Below are 19,120 nucleotides of genomic sequence, written 5' to 3'. Positions count from 1 at the left end.
CTCTCTGGAGGACGCATGATGGAGCCAGTAAGTTCACAAATCTTTCTGCAGAGGATCTGCAGCGAAAGCATGATTGTGTATACTGGCTTCTCTGGAATGTGTCCAGGGACAGAGATGTCAAGGTGCTTTGTCACCAGTGCCATTCATGAATCTCCACTAGCTCACACAGCAAACAAAAACAATTTAAAACTATCGGGCAGAGTCTAATGTTTCAGTACACCTCTTTGGCAAAAACACCTGTGCTGGGGAAGGTGGATGAATTATTATGATATTGGCCCAGAAGATCTTGTCTTGCAAGATCCCAGCCCTTCCCCAGTTCTTCCATTTTTCCCACCTTGGGAAGACCCAACTTCAAGAAAGGTGTATTAGAGCCTATATGCTGAAAGTATAGGCTTGTCTTAGGTATTCATTCTGAAAATTTGAAGTACTTTCTTCATGAGGAGGATTTGAACAGGACATAATAATGATGGGTAAACTTGGGTTTGTCAAGGGAGGAAACAAAAGCTGGGATTGTTTTTGAGTCTGTGGTAGTAAGAAAGTCTCAGAGAAATCAAAAGATTTTCTCCTCTTCTTCTTGGCCCTTGGGCTTGGTGAGATAATAGAAGCAGCCTGAATGGCAGAGGCAGAAACAAACCACTTGAGGACTGAAAAAGATGTTTTAACCCTTGCCTTTACTCCCCTCATGCTTATGGGTAAGCTATGGGCTTACATACTCAGTACCAGTGGTAAACACTTCTGTGTTTGCCTGGGTCAATTCTCTCACCTTTTCAGAAAGTATGGTATAACCTCATCTTTTGAGTTTTCATGTTAGTGAACCCAGAATATGATTCTATATTTGCCATGAAACGACCAAAAATTTTGAAATATATTTACCAAAATATCCCTTGATGAACTGTAGAATAAAACTTCCATTTTCCCTTTTTCTTCACCACCAATTTACTAAGTGGTGGAAATTCAATCAACTTGTTTGGAAAGTACATTGGAAACTGCAGCCAGCAGTGAGGTGCAGAGAATATTTCTGAGCTGGCAGAAATAATAACAACTTGTCTTAACATAGTTTTCTCATCAATTATCTTTTGAATTGCATCATCCCTTCGAGAAAGTTTCAATTTTTAACTTGAATCTTAATTGGACAAGTTAAAAATCAGTGCTTCTTTAAAGTGTCCACTGAAATACCTGTTTGTGTTCAAGGTCTTTCTGGGTATATTCAGAGGAAATTCTGAATTTTCACAGTTTAAAAAAAAAAACCACCTCATTTTTTTTTCTCCCAGAATGCAAGATGCTTCAGAGAAGGTGAACTTGTTTCTTTTATTTATGTTACCCTATTAGCCCAATTTTATCACAGGGGCATATTCTACTCTAAAAGTAAAGTAAATTAATTGCAGTCCTGCAGCCTTCATCTCCAGTGGAAATTCAGAATTGGAAGGTTCAAACAATTTTGAATGATTTAGGGAGATAATAGCTCTCTCTTGTTTGTAATCTTCAAGTTAAGAACATACATTAGGAACTAAACATTGAAATTTAAGTAAGGCAGTGGGTCAAATACCAAGGATATCCAACCAGTGAAGTCTCATATGGAGGGTGAGACAAGCCTTTTGCTATGGTTCCAGAAAAAAAAAACAAAACAAAAAAACAAAACAAACAAAAAAAAAGGTGCAAATGCAGAAGCCCAGGATCTTAGGAAAAATGAGTTTTTCTCTTTTTTTTGTGGGGAGTGTGTGTGCCTGCAATGGCCATTCTTGGTAAGATGAATATAAAAAGGAGGTTTCAAGCAAAGATAGCAAAGAAATGCACTGGCGTATAAAAATAGTGCTGAGGTGTTTTCAGTGAGAAACATTCTTAATGAAGAATGATATGGAAAATACAACTCCTCAAAAGAATAGAGGAATAAATTATGCTTATGAGAGAATTTCTTCTGCAGTCCCAGTACTTCACTCCATAGTCTGGGAAGCTTGGAAACATGTAATGCATAACATCTAACCTTTGCACTTCCTTTCCCTGTTGTAACTCTCCCAATTTCCCAAGGGAATCAGGGCATGAATATAAGAAGGATTATGATGGTATCTTGTTCCCCCAGAACTGCAAAAAGACAGTTTAGAGGCATAGTGGTACATTAACAGGATCTGGAGCTGAATGGAGGATGCTCCTCTGGCTAAAGTGAGATATACCAGAGAATACCTACATCTCTGAATGATGCTCCACACAGAGCTGGTATTGCACAGCCCCACCCTGAACTGTGCATTGAATAAGCACAACACTACATCTGAGTAAATGTTCACTGTTTTCAGTGAACAGGGTCTGAGCTAATATTGCTCTGTTAAAAGATCAACATAGCCACACCTAACTTAAGGACTAGGAAGAATTTGCTGCATTTGAAGCATTCACCCTGACTTTAATTGCTGAAGGTTAGGATGATATATGAAATTATTTTAGTCAATAAAGGGAGATTGATGGGAATTATTAAAGGCATCCTAACATGTGTACAATGGTGTGATAACTGAGGTGAAAAGTTAGCAATACAATGAACAATAGCCAGTAGGTAAAACAAAAGGAGTAGACCTGGCAAACTTTGCCAAGAAATGGTGTTTGTGAAAAAAAAGATTTCAGGGGAGGCTTGCAACATTCCTTTGCCTCACCCCCAACAAAATCCAGAGTGGTCTGGTAATCAAAGCATGACTTTACTATTAATGTTTATTTCTGAGATCAGTGATGTGAACAAATCTTGGTCACTTGTTTAAAGCAGGAAGGATATACCTCATTAGTAGAGCTGCAGCAAAATCGAACACAAAATAAAAAACAAGTCCATAAAGAAAATCTGGTTATGTTTAGCAATGAGAGAATTCAGATGATCAATTAATAAATTCCATTTTTGAGGGAAAGTAGTGGTTGAGGTGATTCTGCAAAGGCAATGGTTTAACACTGCACTATTGAATAAGTATAATTAACAGGTTCTTTTAATTTCCTTGCTACTACACTATGACAGAGTGAGATTATGAGGGATTATACATTCTTATCACATAGCAAGTATCAGAATTCAAATGTCTGTTTTTCCAGGATTAAATTCACCCTGTTAAAATTCATCATCAGAATCAGCAGGCAATGATGTGTTGCTTGAAAGAATTTTAAGGTCTCTAGTAAGGAAACTAACTCCTTCACAAAAAGAAGAGTATCAAAGCAGATCAGAATATATGAGCACAAAAGTGTTTCTATCCTATTTGGGGAAAAAATATAGTTGTATCCTTTTATGCACATTCCTGCGTATAAGCTCACTCTCATAGAGAGAGTTGGCATTATTGGGTGAATTTCAATCTTCAGAAACAGAAGGATGAGATTCACTAATACTTGCTATCAGGAGATGCTGAAGTCCAGATTCTTCTCAGATTTATTTATCCATGTATTTCTGTTCAAAATGTGTGAGAACCTTCTGGCAATTCAAAGGCCTGTACCTTTATAGAGCACAGACTTGGCCATGCAGTGGTTACAGTGTATTCTGTAATTGTAATAATTCTTCTCTGCGGTTAAGAATTTAGTGAGAGAGATCAGAGGGTAGAGAAAAAAGAATATATAAGCCATGGCTGATTCAGAAAGAATATCTCAGACGATCTAGAGAAAAAGAGAGAAAAAGACAGAAAGGTATGTAAAATATGTCTGTGATACAGAAGGCAATAATCTCTCCCTTGATGTTTATAGGAAAAGGAGGGTTGCATTGCAGGTAAGACTTAGACTGAGAAATAAATATTCTCACAGTTAAGAATAAGAGTAGACTGCTGAAAACTTATAGACTTCACATTCCTGGGTGTTTCTGAAACAGACAGGACAAGCTTTTGCGAGGAATGACATCAGTGCAAATGATCCAACCTTTGGGCAGGGGGTAAATGAACCAACTTTTGGATGTTGTTTTTTAGTCTTACTGTCTATAATTGCAATGACTTATAAGGCATAGAGCAGACCAGGTTCTACATTTGTGCCAATTTGCATAGCTGAGAAGTTGGCTTATTGTGTACCTAATTCTTTACCAGCCATTAATTTGAAGTTAATTATCCTTCTGTTCTTACATGTCAGATTGATTGGCTATACAGAATGGTCTTCATATCCATTCTGGATAGCATTAGTGAAGTGCTTGCAATCTCCTTCGCACTTATTTTTGTTGAACTTCAACATGATAAGGAATTTGTCAGAATAGGCTTAGCTTTAGTCTTTGTGGCTGTGTTTGCTGAAAAGAATATGATTTACAGAAGTTCAGCAGTGATTCTGTTATACTGTTTATGAAGAATGCAATTGCTAGATTGCATTTCTTCACCTTAATTAACTTGTTTAACAAAAGATTATATTAAACAAGATGTATTTTTTTTCAAGCTCTTAATAACCAGATTGAACCTTTTTGGTGTAATGACAAAACATTGTTGAAATGGCAGAATTTTTATCGTCCAGAGTGTTTTTATTAATATACTCTATCGCTTTGTTTCTGCAATGCATCTGAATGTGTTCTGCATTCTGTATTTTACACTGTTGAGGAGCATTTGTCTGGAGATTTACATCATAATTGGTTCTTGGAGGCTGCTACCACATCACTGTTGTGCAAGGATGTAAGGAATATTACTACATACTTCTTGGTATCCTTAAACCACGTCTCAGCAGATACTGTCAATGAGTAATAAAATCCCAGGAGAGGTTGGTGTAAATGGCAGAACTGGGACAATTCAGATAGGGTCCCATAAGGAATGAAAGTTAATAGTTCAATTTAAATTGAGATGGGTTTAAAGGATCCTTTGTCCTTTTATTTGACTGTGGGTTTTACTCCAGTTTTGGTACACCAATCCAATGCTTCAGAGTACTCTGTATGGTATTAAAGTAGGACAATTCTCCAGAACTCTGTTTCAGCTAATAGGAATTTTGTCAGAAAATTTTGAATAGAACATTGAGAGCTTTCTTCATCTTTAACTTCAAGTACCTACAAGTTAGAGTCTATACCAAGTTTGGTGCCAGAGATTAATAATCCAGAGAAAGGATTTATTCTCTGAGTGCTGATTTTTGAGGCAGCCTGGACAACAAACTTAGGTTTGGCTTGTCACCTAAGTTGAATGAGATGAATGTGAGGGTCATGATGCTAATAGAAAACCTTAACCTGATGTCACTCTTTCCACCCCTCATAGCACAATGATTAAGAGCAAACTTGTAGCTGTGCTTCAACTGTACAAAATTATCTGGTATTGGAGAACAAAGATCTTTTCTTCCACATAATTATTGCTATGGATAGAGGTGGGGAGCACAGGTTTATGGTGGTGATGGTGTTTATGTGCTTTGCTTGTTTTTATTTTTTCTGTTTTCTTATCATAGGCACAACTTACATATCCAGGGCTGCACTGTCAGGTCAGCAGAATCATCTTTGGATCTGGGAGGAAGATTGAAAGAAGATGAAAAACACTGAAGAACACTCTCAGCTACTCAATGGCAGACACTTCCAATTGGGAAGTGTGCAAATGGCAAAGTGAAACCTGAAAGTATCAGTAGGCTTTTCATTCACTAGACTCTCAGTTAAAAATCAGTTTGCTAGTCCAGACAGAGTGGTCAGAAAAGAGACCACAGACCACCAGCCACTAAGTGCGCCTACAGTTAAGCTTCTATCCCCATCCATATCATAGAGAAGCCAGGCTTTCTTTCCTCAGGATAGCCCCTCAGGGAGGCTGCCAGTCCCTCTCATGAGCCTGCAGGCTTCCAGTGAGACACTTTCTGGAGTAGACTGTGTTGACTTACAGGCAGGTCTCCTAAAAGGGTGGAACCCAAGGAAGGTTTGCCACCTCTCAATCTGCAAGAAATCTCTGTGCATCCTTGTTGGAGTCTGCTCATCCCCTCCTGAGAAGCATGTCCCATTCTGCAGATGGGGGAAGGAAAGCTTGGAAGGGCTCACAATGCATTGCAGCACTTAAGCACTGCCTAGATGAGGGGAAACAGAAGAAGCAGAAGAAATATGATACACTCTTAGGGCCAAGTCTCATTCCTAAAGCCATCTTAATATCCTCTATATCTTCCCTTGGACTTGAATGTAAGTACAAATTTCAGGGACAAGTCATGGATGTTATTACTCACCTTGAACATAAAGATGGTAGAATTGGTTTGCCAACACTCCCAACATAATAGAAAAGATACAATAAGATGGCAGATTCTTCTTTACTGTGTTTGCATAATCACAACTCTCTTCTATTTTAAGGGCTATGTGAGAGTAATCTGTGTTTCATATTTCTTATCTACCCTTTCTGGAGAGGCCACAAGAAGGCCTGAATGAGTATGATTTTAGACGGTTCCAGGAATGGAGGTCCATCCCATGCCTTTAGAAGCATTGTGGCTAAATTGAGTTTGCCCTGTTGAAATAAGGTGTCTTATGTCTTATGTGAATATGTTCTCCAGATATAGGCTCTATTTAATCTCAGTAGGCATGAAGGAAGTATGGCCTTTTCACACTTGAAAGAACAAAGTCTCATAAGAAATAGACTGCAAGCAGGAGTTCAATGCCTATTTCAATGACTATATTCTTCTTAAAAGCCTTTTAAGGCAAGGACATAATTTCTGCTTTCTTTTGACAACAAGAAAGTGTTTTCTTAGTAATGAAAACAGTAATTTTCTTTTACAGTGGATAATGTGTATCTGTTAGCTTAAATCGATACCTGTGAAAACCTGCAGAAATGAAATTCCCCCTGCAGCACCTAGGTGGACCTAGCAGGAGCTTTTTGTGGGAGTAGATGGTAAGGTTCATGTAAGAATGGAAGAAGGATGTTAGATAGGGCAGCTACACTTGACTCATCAGGGGAATAAGAAGGGAAGAGGTATCTGAAAAATCTCTAGGCAGGCATTGGGCATGGTCCAATAATTTTGTATGCTATTATGTAATAGTAGAATAGCAAACAGATGGCAGAGGTATTAGTAAGACCTTGGAAATGTCTTTGCTCCTTCCCCTTATGAACGGAATCAGCTCCCCTCAGGGTGAGGCAGAAAGGTGAAGGTGGAATGTAAAGAAAAAAATGCCTTTTGTTTGATACAGTTTTTGGATCCTTAACTCCTTTGCATGCATTAAAGTGCTCTGTGTGTTTTGGTTACAAGTGTTTACTGTGTGGGTACCAGGAGAAAGCAATTATCTTCCCAGGTGAAACAAGCTTTCCCTCTGGACAACAAAACAAAGCAGGCAATCTTCCTCACCTTATCAGTATCCATGCAGTATATTGCAAGAGTAGCACAGGGAAAGATATATCTGAACTCTGAAATATGCAGATGTTTTGCCTTTGCCCTTGCCCTCTAATACTGGTCTGTGTAATTTGATTTTTTTTTAAGAGTCAGAATAGAATCAAAGAATGCTTTCCAACATCTCCAGCACATACTGGATCAGAGTCTCTTATTGCACCAGTCTCTTCTGGGGCAATTGACTTCCCTACTTTAGGGATGTGCTGATGTTTAGGATGTCACAGATGAGAAAGAGAAGTAGATCATGCAGTAGATGGTTTTTTATACTCCACAGCAATAGAATTCCTGATAAAATTGTTGCTCAGCAGGTTCTGTTCATGTCTGGTATAGATGTCTTCCAAAGGCTAATACCAATCAATTCAGGATTGAGTTTAGATGTAGAAGTAGGACTGATGCAATCAGTCTCCCTTTGTCTCAGAACACAGACAAATTGGCTTTTTGCTCTCGGACTTTTGCAGCTTCCTGCAGCTGTGAGTCTGGAGTTGTGAAGATACAAAAGGTCGAGATGTGATTTCCCACAAGGGTGCCATTGTGCAGGAATACAGTTTAGTGTGCTTGGGATGAGGTGCAAGGCTGGTGCTCGCACTTAAGAGACGAAGTAATCAGATAATTACCAGGGTATCTGCACAAGAGGATGTAGTTGTGTGGGAAGTAGCTTGCTGTTTTCTCCTACTCTATCTTGTATCTTTCCACTGTGTTGCTAATATTGCTAGGATGAACTTTCTGGTGCATCAGCATCAGGGATGGACAAGTTGCAAAGTACAGCATGACATAGAGGAACCCAGATGTATGTGATTACTATAAGGGCTTAAATGTTACGTGTCTGACCTATACCTGGGCTTGGGGATCTAGTATTATCCCTAAAATCCCACACCTGTGTATGCAAAGCCCATAGAGGGAGCATGCATGAAATATGCTAGAGCTACTTTGTGAATGCAGACAGCTGCTCCAGGCTGACAGTGTTGTCTCGGCAGTGCTCTAGAAGATGAACAAAAATGTGTCCATACAGGCTCTGAGCTGTCTGAGCACATGTGTATGCCTGTTTTGCCTTCAGGAACACATATTCATCTCCCTTTGGCTTCAAAGGAATTAGGCAGGTGCTTAAACACCTAGTATAATTAGAACCTTGAGCTCTTTCCTACCACATATGAAATGTGAGCTCAAGAGTGAATTTACTAAGATTACCCTCAGCACAGTGTTTAATATCCTTTTTCCTAGTGTCTTTTCATTGCACCATAAGATTATTTTTTGAGCACCAATGAGGATACTATGGTTTTCTTGTGCTTATTCAAAATTTATTTAGACCACCTGTTTAGAGGTGCTTTATTGAAAAACAAAAAAATAAGTGTTTACTCTAGTTTAGACATGTTTTTATATATGTCATACTTATTTACGGTATAGAGATAAAAATGTCTCTTGGAAAAATAAAGATCAAGTGGAAAACTTATATGCTTTTTTCATAATTGTTATTTGTGCATGTACAGGTAATTTAAGATCCTCTCTACCAATGCTTTCATTTTCTATATTCTGTGCATCACATCTTAGATTGATAGCAGCACTAGCCAAAGGAAGGATGCAATATTTTTTATCTAAATGTCAAGTTTTATTTGGGAAAAAGAGTGTGCAGTTACTTACTTGAATTATCCATGGAAAACCTATTGTTGTAGCAACTCAAGCAATTTAAATTGTTAATATTCATATAAGAACATAAGATCACCAGATTAATTCTTTGCTAGCATGTAAGAATGAAAATTATATATCTTGCTGTTGATAAAAATAATACAAGTGAACTTGTGCTGTTTTAAAAATGCTCAATTGTTATTAATTTTTTGTGATAAAATAAGGGTTGATTTTAATTAAATGATTTGATCTTTCCTCTTTGGAAAATACTGGTTGGATTATATTGTCCTAATTATAATAGAAATAAAATAAATATAAATAAAAGACAATAATTACTAGTAGCATAATCCTTACTTTAACTTTATATTTTTAATTACTTCTGCTTTTTTTTTCATTTGGGTTATACAATATGAGCTGCAATTCATGACATCAAGACATTCCAACATCTCTGAAAATGTTGTAGATAAATGCCCATAATGAAAACTTCATGGATACTGTATAACGAACTTTATTGTAAGAGAAAGGGAAATATATTTGTGGTGTTGGATTTTAACCACTAGGAGTACTAGCCTTGAAAAACATGGTAAGAAAACCAGATGAATTTCTTGGAAAATGAACTACTGATTATACTTAAGCTTTTTAAAGGCACCTATACAGAACTGTTCTTGGACTGGAAAATTTATAAAGGCTATTTATAACAAGAAACGTTAGGCTAAGAATGTGTGAGAACACATTCTTAGCCCAGCCACTGGTGACTGAACACTGAAACAACGACTGCTGTCATGTCTACTGACACAGGTGACTCACTGCATACATGATTTTCATTATTTGTGCATCTAGTCCTTCTCCCTGAAGTGACTGTGCTCCTTTGTTGACATACGGGCAATGCCAGCCTGCATGTCATTCCATGCTGATAATATCAGGGATAAATAAGAATATTCACTTCCTACAGTTCTTTTTTAAAAATTTGCATTCCTGGTAAAGAACCAAATCCAGCATATATTTTACCTAACTGGGTAATATATTAACCATTGGAAGGACATAAGTGTGATTTTAGAGAAATCAAAGCAGAAGTCCTGCATCCCTTTCTGAACAAAAGTGGTTATTCTCAGAATTGCAGAATGGTTGAGGTTGGGAGAGACCTCAGGAGACTGTCTGGTCCAACTTCCCTGCTCAAGTACAGCCACTTATTGCTGGTTGCCCAGGACTGTGTCCAGATGGCTTTTAAATATACCCAAGGAGGGCCACAACATCTATAGGAAAACTGGGCCAGTGCTCAGCCACCCTCATATTAATAAAGTGTATCCTGATGTTCAGATTGAACCTCCTTTGTTGCAGTGTGTGCCCACTGGCTCTGGTTTTGTCCCTGGGCATCACTGAAATGACCCTAACTCTGTCCTCTTTCCTCCCTGTCTGCAGGTATTTACAGCTACTGATAAGGTCCTCTCCGAGCCTCCTCTTCTCCAGGCTGAACAGTCCCAGTTCTTTCTGCCTTTCCTCCTATGTGAAGGTCTTTCATCATCTTAATGGCCCTTCCCTGGACTCTCTCCAGGAGCTCTGTATCTCTCCTGGGCTAAGGACCCCAGAACCGGCCACAGCACTCCAGGTGTGCACTCACCAGCACAGAACAGAGGTGAAGGATCGCCTCCCTTGACCTGTTGGCAATACTTTGTCTAATGCAAACCAGGATACCGCTGTGTCTTTTTGCAGCAAGGACACTTTGCCTGCTCATAGCCAGCTTGGTCTCAGCCAGGATCCCCAGGTCCTTTTCCCACAAGTTGCTTTTCAGCAACATTATCTCCAGCACAAATTGATGTCTGGGGCTGTTTGTCGCAAGGTACAAGACTTTGCACTTCTCCTTGTTAAACTGCCTGAGGTTTCTGTCAACCGATTTCTTCAGACTGTTGAGATCCTTCTGGATGGCAGCTTGACTATCTGGCACATCGCTCCTCCTCCCAGCTTTGCATCCTCATCAAAGTGACCTGCTATCCAGATCATGGATAAAGATGCTGAAGGGTACTAAAACCAATAATGAGACCTAGGGTGCATGGATATTTGTCCCAACTGCCATGAGTAATCAGAGATTATCAAAAGTGGTGTCACAGTGACATAAGACAGCCTCAGCACTCATGGGTGCATCCTATGAGGGTCTGGGGCATCCACGGCTGTTAAAAAAACCTACAAATATTTTCTGCCTGTCTGTCTGTATATAATATCTTTTTAGTTTTAAAATGAAATATAATATTAACCATGCTGTTTTACCTTTTAATTTGAACATCTATGTTTGTGTCTCTATCCCAAACCCACAAAAGCTTCCTGGCACTATACCGTATGCTCACACATCTCAAAGCTGACCACAAATTGAGAAACATGATGAGAGCAGTGTAAGTTGTGCTGCTTTATCAGGATTAAGAGCAATTATCATGTTCAAGTGGAAATTCAAGAAAAGGACACATAAACAGTATGCTTTGGTTTTCCTGCTTTAAAATATCCTCCCTACCCCTCCCCCAGGTACTAAGAGTTCAGTAATTCATCTTAACATCCCCATTGCTTACCATAATTATGGATAACACAGTTGACCTTACAGCGTATTTTAGTGATCAAATTCAGCTTTAATTATAACTATACAAAATTCTTTCATGGTAAAGGCCACTTTCCCTCTGGGTCTGACCTATGCTTCTTTTAGCATTTTTTCATATGTGGACAGAAATTACAGGTACAGAAATATAGCAATTTTCCACTTTATATTCACTAAACCATTAGAAAAATGTCTGAGTTCAACCATAATTTCTTAAGGTTATTTAATGATTTATAGTTTTTCTATTGCTGTGGTTCAACATGCTGTTCTTATTACCTAAAACAGTAAACATTGTAGTCTGGAAACCACAAAAGCTGAAAGAACAGTGAATTGTAGATGAATGGCTGCACCAGAATCTTTGAGAACAAAGTCATAGGAACATCTCAGAGTTGCCTACAGGCTAGATTTCAGATGTGAAAGCACGGGTAGATCAGATCCATCTTAGCATTTTCCTTTGTTGGATTCTCAGACATACCAGAAATTGTTGTGCTGCTTCTCCTGAAAGCTTACATTAACATTCTTCTCATTTTTTAAAATTAGACTTCTTAAATAATCAGATTTTAAAATACAGGACCTTGGTCTTTGATTCTGGGGAAGATAAACTTCTTTAGGAAGAGATAATTCTTAGAAAACAAGACTTTCTCTCATAGAGAATTTTTTAAAAATACTTACCAAACTAATCCATTCATTGAAAAATAATGAATAAGAATTCGAGACCATGAATGACCTTGACTCCTGTGCATTTGTTCCCTATAGCAGGAAGTCCCTAAGGGAAGAAACCAGCTCTATTACATAGATTTAGTACAATATAAAATATTGTGGTTAAAGCCAATAAAATATTAGCACCCCAAACCTTTATTTCTGCATTTCTGTTAAGACTTGACACTCCTGTTGCTGAAAAATTTCACTCTCCTCCAGGTCAGAAATTGTCTATTATGTCCTACATAAATATATTGGCCTATATTATGTTACACTGCATAAAAACACACTGAATGCTGTGCTGTTTCCACATAGGAAATGTCTACAGTATTTTGAAGGTCACCTGGAAATGTTTAATGTATTTTTTTGTCTTTTTTCTTAAAAAACCACAAAAATCCATAACAAATCAGCCAATCAACCATACTTAATGCCTTCTTCCTCACCAGTGTTCCTCCTCTCCTCCCCTTCCCTCCATGTTTCTCATATCTAAATATAGTTCATGGATTTCTGGCTCTCTGGGGTAATCTCTAACAGCTGGACATCTAGATATAAGAAAAAAAAGAGAAGAACAAGAAAGGGTAAGAGTAATGTTACTTGTGGATAGCTTTCTTCAATAATTGATTATTTTCTGTAGTTTCTGCAGATGTGCTGGTTATTTGACCAGCGTGGTGTGTCTGTTGCCATAATAAACTAATTGAGCATTTGGATGGCAATGGCCCACGGCTGTGTGTAGTGTGACAAGTTTCACCACCTGGTCTGTCTGCAGTTTCCACCATGCTCACATGGGAATTTTGAATCTGCTCAATCTCCTTTCATCTGTGACCCTCTTTATAGATTTTCAGCATGTGTGATCCTTGCCCCAGGGGAGACAGTTTGCTTCAGAAAATTGTCCTGTAGGTAAAAGCAATAGGCCATCCATTACCCTCTTCCTTCCACTCTCAGGTTAATGACTATATTAAATATTAAACGGGGTTCCATCTCCAGAGTGTCTGTGTAAGTGATTTTACATTATCTCGTTCAGCTCTTCTCTGATTTCTTCTAAAGTGTGTTGCTTCTTTCTAGAATAACTATAGCAGTGAAAACCATGATTGATTTGACAACCATTAACAGAATGTTTAATGCTAACCTTCTTCATCAGTGAGAGAAGAAGATGGTGAAAATTGAAAGAGGAAAACAGGAATATATGATGTGAAGTTGATTTTCCTTATTTAAAATGTTGTTTCATATAGTTTCTACAAGTTATTTACAAGTAGGCAATGACTGCAGCTTTGCTTAAAGGGATGAGTGAGAAATAAACAGAACTTTTTCTACCAACTGGGATTGAATTTCATGAGCAATTTGTTTGGTTAGCAAATCACAGAATCATAGAATACTTCTGGTTAGAAAAGCCCTTTAAGATCATTGAGTCCAACCATTAATCTGCCAAGTCTGCTACTAAACCATGTCCCCAAATGCCAAGCCCACACATTTTTAAAATTTCTCCAGGGACAGCCACTTCCCCGGGCCCAATGCTTCACTAAAGTTTTGGTGAAGCAATTTTTCCTAATAGCAATTTAAGCCTCTGCTGGTGCATCCTGAGGCTGTTTCCTCTTGTCTAATCACTTGTCAAATTGGAGAGAAGACCAACCTCCATTTAGGTAGTTGTACAGAGTGAGTAAGCTGACCATTCTGTGATTATGTGATCTTATGTGCTGCTAACCTGCAGGAAAAGCTGCAGCATAATATAGCCCAGCCCCTGAGGAAAAGCCTTGGAAATTCACACCAGAGAAATCAGCATCTATTTTGGTTGTAAATTACTATATAACTTGTGAAACTCTAGAGATTTTATTATATATGAAGATCCATGTTTGGATATTAGCAACTTTTTTAAATTTCACCCAAACAATGAAGAAGAGATCTCAGATTCTGCTTTAAAATGTATTCTCTAAATCCTTCTAAAGTGTTCATTGAACACAACAAAAGAAAAAGCAATCCTACTGTCTGTATCTGTAAAAATGCTATCAAATACCTCCACTTCCACTAGAAACATTTTGCAGGGGTAGCCAATCTGAAAATGAACACTTTAGTGGTGTAAATCTTGATTTATAATCTTAGAAAGAAGCGAGCCAAGAGGGTTGCATTTGAAGCGCACTGAAACTAGAGTAAATGCTAGTAAACGCTAGAGTAAATGCTCTGCTTATCAAAAGCTAGTCACAACTATATAACCAGCTGTAGAGCTGTCGAATGTTTGAGATTTTTTCATCGTAGTCCCTGATGAAAACCAGAGAGTTCTGCTCCTCTTTCTGTGAGCAGAAGTCAATGTATCTTTTTGCTGTCTCCACCTTCTCTTCTGGTTTAGGAAAGTGCAGTGAGCACAGCTCTAATGCACAGACTGAGTTTCCAGAGTTACAACCCCAATCAATGACTGGAGGCTGAAAACAAAGCCTGACCCAGGAAACAAAAAAAACCAACCAACCAACAACAACAACAACAAAAACCCAACCAGCCAACCAAAAAAAAAAAAAAAAAAAGAGAAAGGTCAGATAGCTGTGAGGAATCCAGTGTGAAACAAGTTCCTTTGATTTCATTGCTCCACTCTGTTGCTGCCCAGCAATTCCCAGTGTTGCCCTCAGCAGCAGGTTATCTCAGAGCTGGCTGAATCTGCAATCTCTGTGTGGCTCCTGGCACTCTCTGCTCTAGGCTGAACCCCATAGATCAGGAATAAGGTGCACTGATGGGACTGTCGAACACAAAAGCTCTGTGATGGATCTTCACCGCTCTAAACCTAATAAAACAATTGCTGCAGAGCAAACTTAATTTTCAGCTTCCTTTCTGTTTTCACCATTTAATCATAGCTAAGTAAAAATGTGTCACATAGTTTTTATTTGTAATCTATTCTTGAATCTATGTGAATTTAATGAAATAATGTTTGGGTTTTGGTAGAAAAAAACCAAAACCCAAATATTTTTCCCCCCTCCTTCTTATTTCTTTCATTTCACCTCTGCTTTTGTCAACCCAGTATTACATCTGTAGTCAATCATCCTTATCAGACCAGCTTGCTAAATTATCCTCCGAATGTCAGAAGAAAGCAGTCTGAAATGATGATTTAAAAGAATGATGCTTACTTGGGTCAAGTAAAACACATAAAACCCAAGGAGGCATTTTCATACTTTCTTTAGCTCCACTTGAATTTCATTTCTCTTTGTCACCTCCTTTGTCATTATTGTCACCCTTCACCAGCAAAGCACTGGCAATTAACACTGAGGTAAATTGGTGAGAAAACATTTACCTTGGTGTTGTCATTATTCTGTGGTTGATACATAGGAAATCACAAGCAAGTGACCAAATGGGCTAAAAGGTTAGAATTTAATGGTCAAAATACAAATAAGTAAAGGATAAGAAAATGCCAGGTATTCGGTAACACCTTGTAAATGGGGCTATTTGTTGTATAGAAGAACCAAACAGATTTTGCTTCATATTTATCTTCATTTGTTGTTAACTGGAACAGGCTGTGAAAATCACAAAGGACACACACTGTCTATATAAATTTAAAAAGCCATTTTTCCCCTTAAAATCTAAGCACCAGTAAAAAAGAGTAAATCGGAACAGATTTAATTGGTATTTACACACACCAACATTAGTAATTAGCAAAGCAACAGCAGGGGGAGAAGAACAATTACTGCACCCAGCCTAAATGGTCTATTTGGATGAATTAAAGAAACCTGTCAAACTTAACCAGCTGTTCACAGAAAAATTTTTTCTTTATTTTCAGAAACATATTTATTGGAAAGAAATTAATTCCCATTGACAGTGGGGCAGTGGGGATTGGAGTTGTTTTCCTCTTATTAGTTTGTGTATAGTTTTTGAGGTTTTGGAAATATCAGATATTATAAACATTCACAAATTGCTTGCTTGACATAATGATCATCCAAGTATGATAAAGAACGACAGATTAATTGTATTTTTACTTATGTAAAATAGCATTTGTCCACAGATTTTGTCAGTATGGATTTCCACCCAGTTAGAGAGATTAGGAGAAAGCACCGATTTGCCTCCTCCCTCCTTTCCTTTCAAGATATTATAAGCAAAAGACTAAAGGGTATTTGAAGATGAAGATGCCTTTGATCCTTAATTCTGAAAGTCAATGCATACAGAGAGCTTATCTTGCAAACATGAAAATCCCTTCTAGCTGGGAAGGTGAAAAGTAGGAAACTGAACTAATTTTATTGCTCCCTCTTCTCAACCACTTTGACCAGGTGGTTGTTGTTGCATTTGTCCTTCACCAGTTGTGACTGATGAGACATGCTGGACATATTTTGTGAGAATTTGACAAGCTGATGCCCAATTCTGGGTGCTGTAGTGATGGATACCTGACCTGCTTTTCTAGGAGTCAGTGCCATGTGATGTGATTTGGGCTTAAATCTGAGAAGTCTTTATGAAAACAGCTGATAGTGGCTGTTAGAGACAGAGTTTGGAACAGGAATTTCAACTGTGCCTTTTTTTTTTTTTTGCATTCTTTTTTTTTTTTTAAATTTTAATTAGGACTTTTATTTGAAGGGGCTCAGGGTGGGGTGGGGGGTTCTATAATTTTTTTGTGTGCAATAAGTTTAAAATGGGAAAACTTTAACATGCACAGAACTAAGGAAACATTTACACCAAGACATTATGTTTTCATCACAGAAAAGCTTGATACATGGGAGTGACCTAAGTGTAGACTTCATAGGCAGGAAGAGAGCTAAGACATTCCTAAAATTAATGTTATGATGTATAGTTTGGAAACAAAAGAACATGGTCAGCATAATTCTTTCAGCAAACTCTGATGATTAACCCATAGAATTATTTTAATATTTTTGGGGACTTTTTGCATTTCTTAATCTCAGCACATTTTAGAAAAGGGGTGTAAAGTGTGGCAATGATATTGTCTATTTTAAAAATAAATCAACCATATGCCAAAACCCATCAGGTGCCAGAAGTTCAGTAAACCAGGAAAGCACATGGGGCATCTGTTCAAACCTGCTTAAGAAGGGGCAGCAGCCACGAGGGGAGGAGCATATGAGGAGATATGTGGTGAGTTACACTGGGAGAAATGCAAAGAGGCACACAGAGAGATGGGGCACTGCCGTGGAAAAACACAGCCCAGGATGCACACTTGGTAGGAGGCACTCCAGTCTGAAAGGGCTTTGGCCTTCAGGTAGATCCAAACTGGGGCACATACACCCCCAAAAGACTGTTGCCTACGGACGGATACTAAAATGCACAGAGGAGTGGAGAAAACCCAGTAAGGAGCACAAAGGAGCAGGGAAAAGCCATTAGGACATTAAAAGCAGCAGATAGAAACCAATACACTATTCCAACCTTCTGTGCTGCCCGTCACCTTATTGAAGCAATTTGGAGGGACAGTCTGTAAAGGGCGGCCAAAACAATGATTTTATTATTTTTTTTGACAATACTGGAATCAGTGAATACATTGTTTGGGTTTATTGGGAAGAAATTAAATGAAATAAAAATTCTCTCATTTGAGGCTGTTTTGCCTCAAATGTTACAGTTTATAGCCCTTGTTAAGGTGTGCATGTAATAATTGTCTTCTTGGTTGACAGCAGGGAACTTAACCAGTGCGCAAAGAGTATGCCAGCTATAGTGACATATATTTTTGCATCAATTTTACCCATTTGTAGACATTCTCCTGGAAAAGTTTTCCACGTTCAAAATGGAACATGCACTAAAAAAGTTACAGAAGTTTTCTGGAAAAAGTAAGAGAATATTACAAGGTACAAAGCTCTTTGAAAGAGTACAAAAATACTGAAAATAAACCAAACCCAGAGGAAGAGATGTGATGGAGAGAAACAGGGAAAATTATTACCTTGCTGAACTGTGCGAGGACATGAAATGTAATAAATGACACGATATTCAGAGATGTGAACTGTGAGTATTTAGCATCTCTGAAAATCAAGTAAAAGACTCCTGCTCAAGGGAGATTTGTGTGTTTCTTTTCTATAACAAAGACAGTGAAATTGAAGGGAGGTGAAGTACATGAAAATGGGTTTTACAACATCGACACATACAACATGATTGATTCAAAACAGAGTGAAGTATGACAATAAAAGAAATGAGGGTCACTGTGTGAAAGAAATATAAATAAGTAGTTAGGAAGAACTATTGCTCTTGGGTTCATGAAAAGATGCTTTGAGTTTTGTGGAATGTATTTTTTCTTCCAGAAACTTGATTTTCTTCTGTGATCCTATCAGAAAGAACTGAGTCTCCTGTGCAGGATTCTACTGTTCTGAAAGTAGCTAGAACAACTGCTTTATTTTGACTTTTCATTCCTTTTTCATAAGCCTCAGACCTTCCAGTGTGGTCACTCTCAATTTATCTCAATTTCTTCCAAGCATTTATTTTCCATTTTGTTCATCATCTCAAGCAGCCATGTCACTTGATTGAGATCTGAGGACTGCTACCAGAAATAATTCATGGACGTAGGGAACCAAGAGTGGTGTCAGGGTGTATCCAAGGAAAACTACACAGGTGATGGACTTTCTGCCATTGATTATTAATACAATCAGCATCTCTAAACTGATGGAGGACCTAAGAGTTCATTAACCAAAATGCATGATAAAGAGGCGAACACTGGTTAATGGGTCATTCCTAATGACCTGCTATTCAAAAAAGCCTCTTCTCCCAGGCAATTAACAGTAGGAAAAGAGGGGATATTTAGGCTGAATATTAAGAAGAATTTCTTCACAGAAAGGATAATTAGATATTGGAATGGGATCCCCATGGTGGTGGTGCAGTCACCTTCCCTGGAGATCCTTAAGGAAAGACTGGACATGGCACTGAGTGCCATGGTCCGGTTGACATGGTGGTGTTCAATCACAGGTTAGACTCCATGGCCTCAGAGGTTTGTCCAACCTAATAAATTCTGTGATTCTGTGATTAATGAATTGACAATAACCATTAGGTAAAACTTCACAAAATGTTTCTTCTTATAAAAAATTGCTGTTCTATCATTCTCAC

Source organism: Motacilla alba, chromosome 3 (assembly GCF_015832195.1).
Source record: "Motacilla alba alba isolate MOTALB_02 chromosome 3, Motacilla_alba_V1.0_pri, whole genome shotgun sequence".
Lineage (NCBI taxonomy): Eukaryota > Metazoa > Chordata > Aves > Passeriformes > Motacillidae > Motacilla > Motacilla alba.
This window is presented reverse-complemented; position numbering follows the sequence as displayed.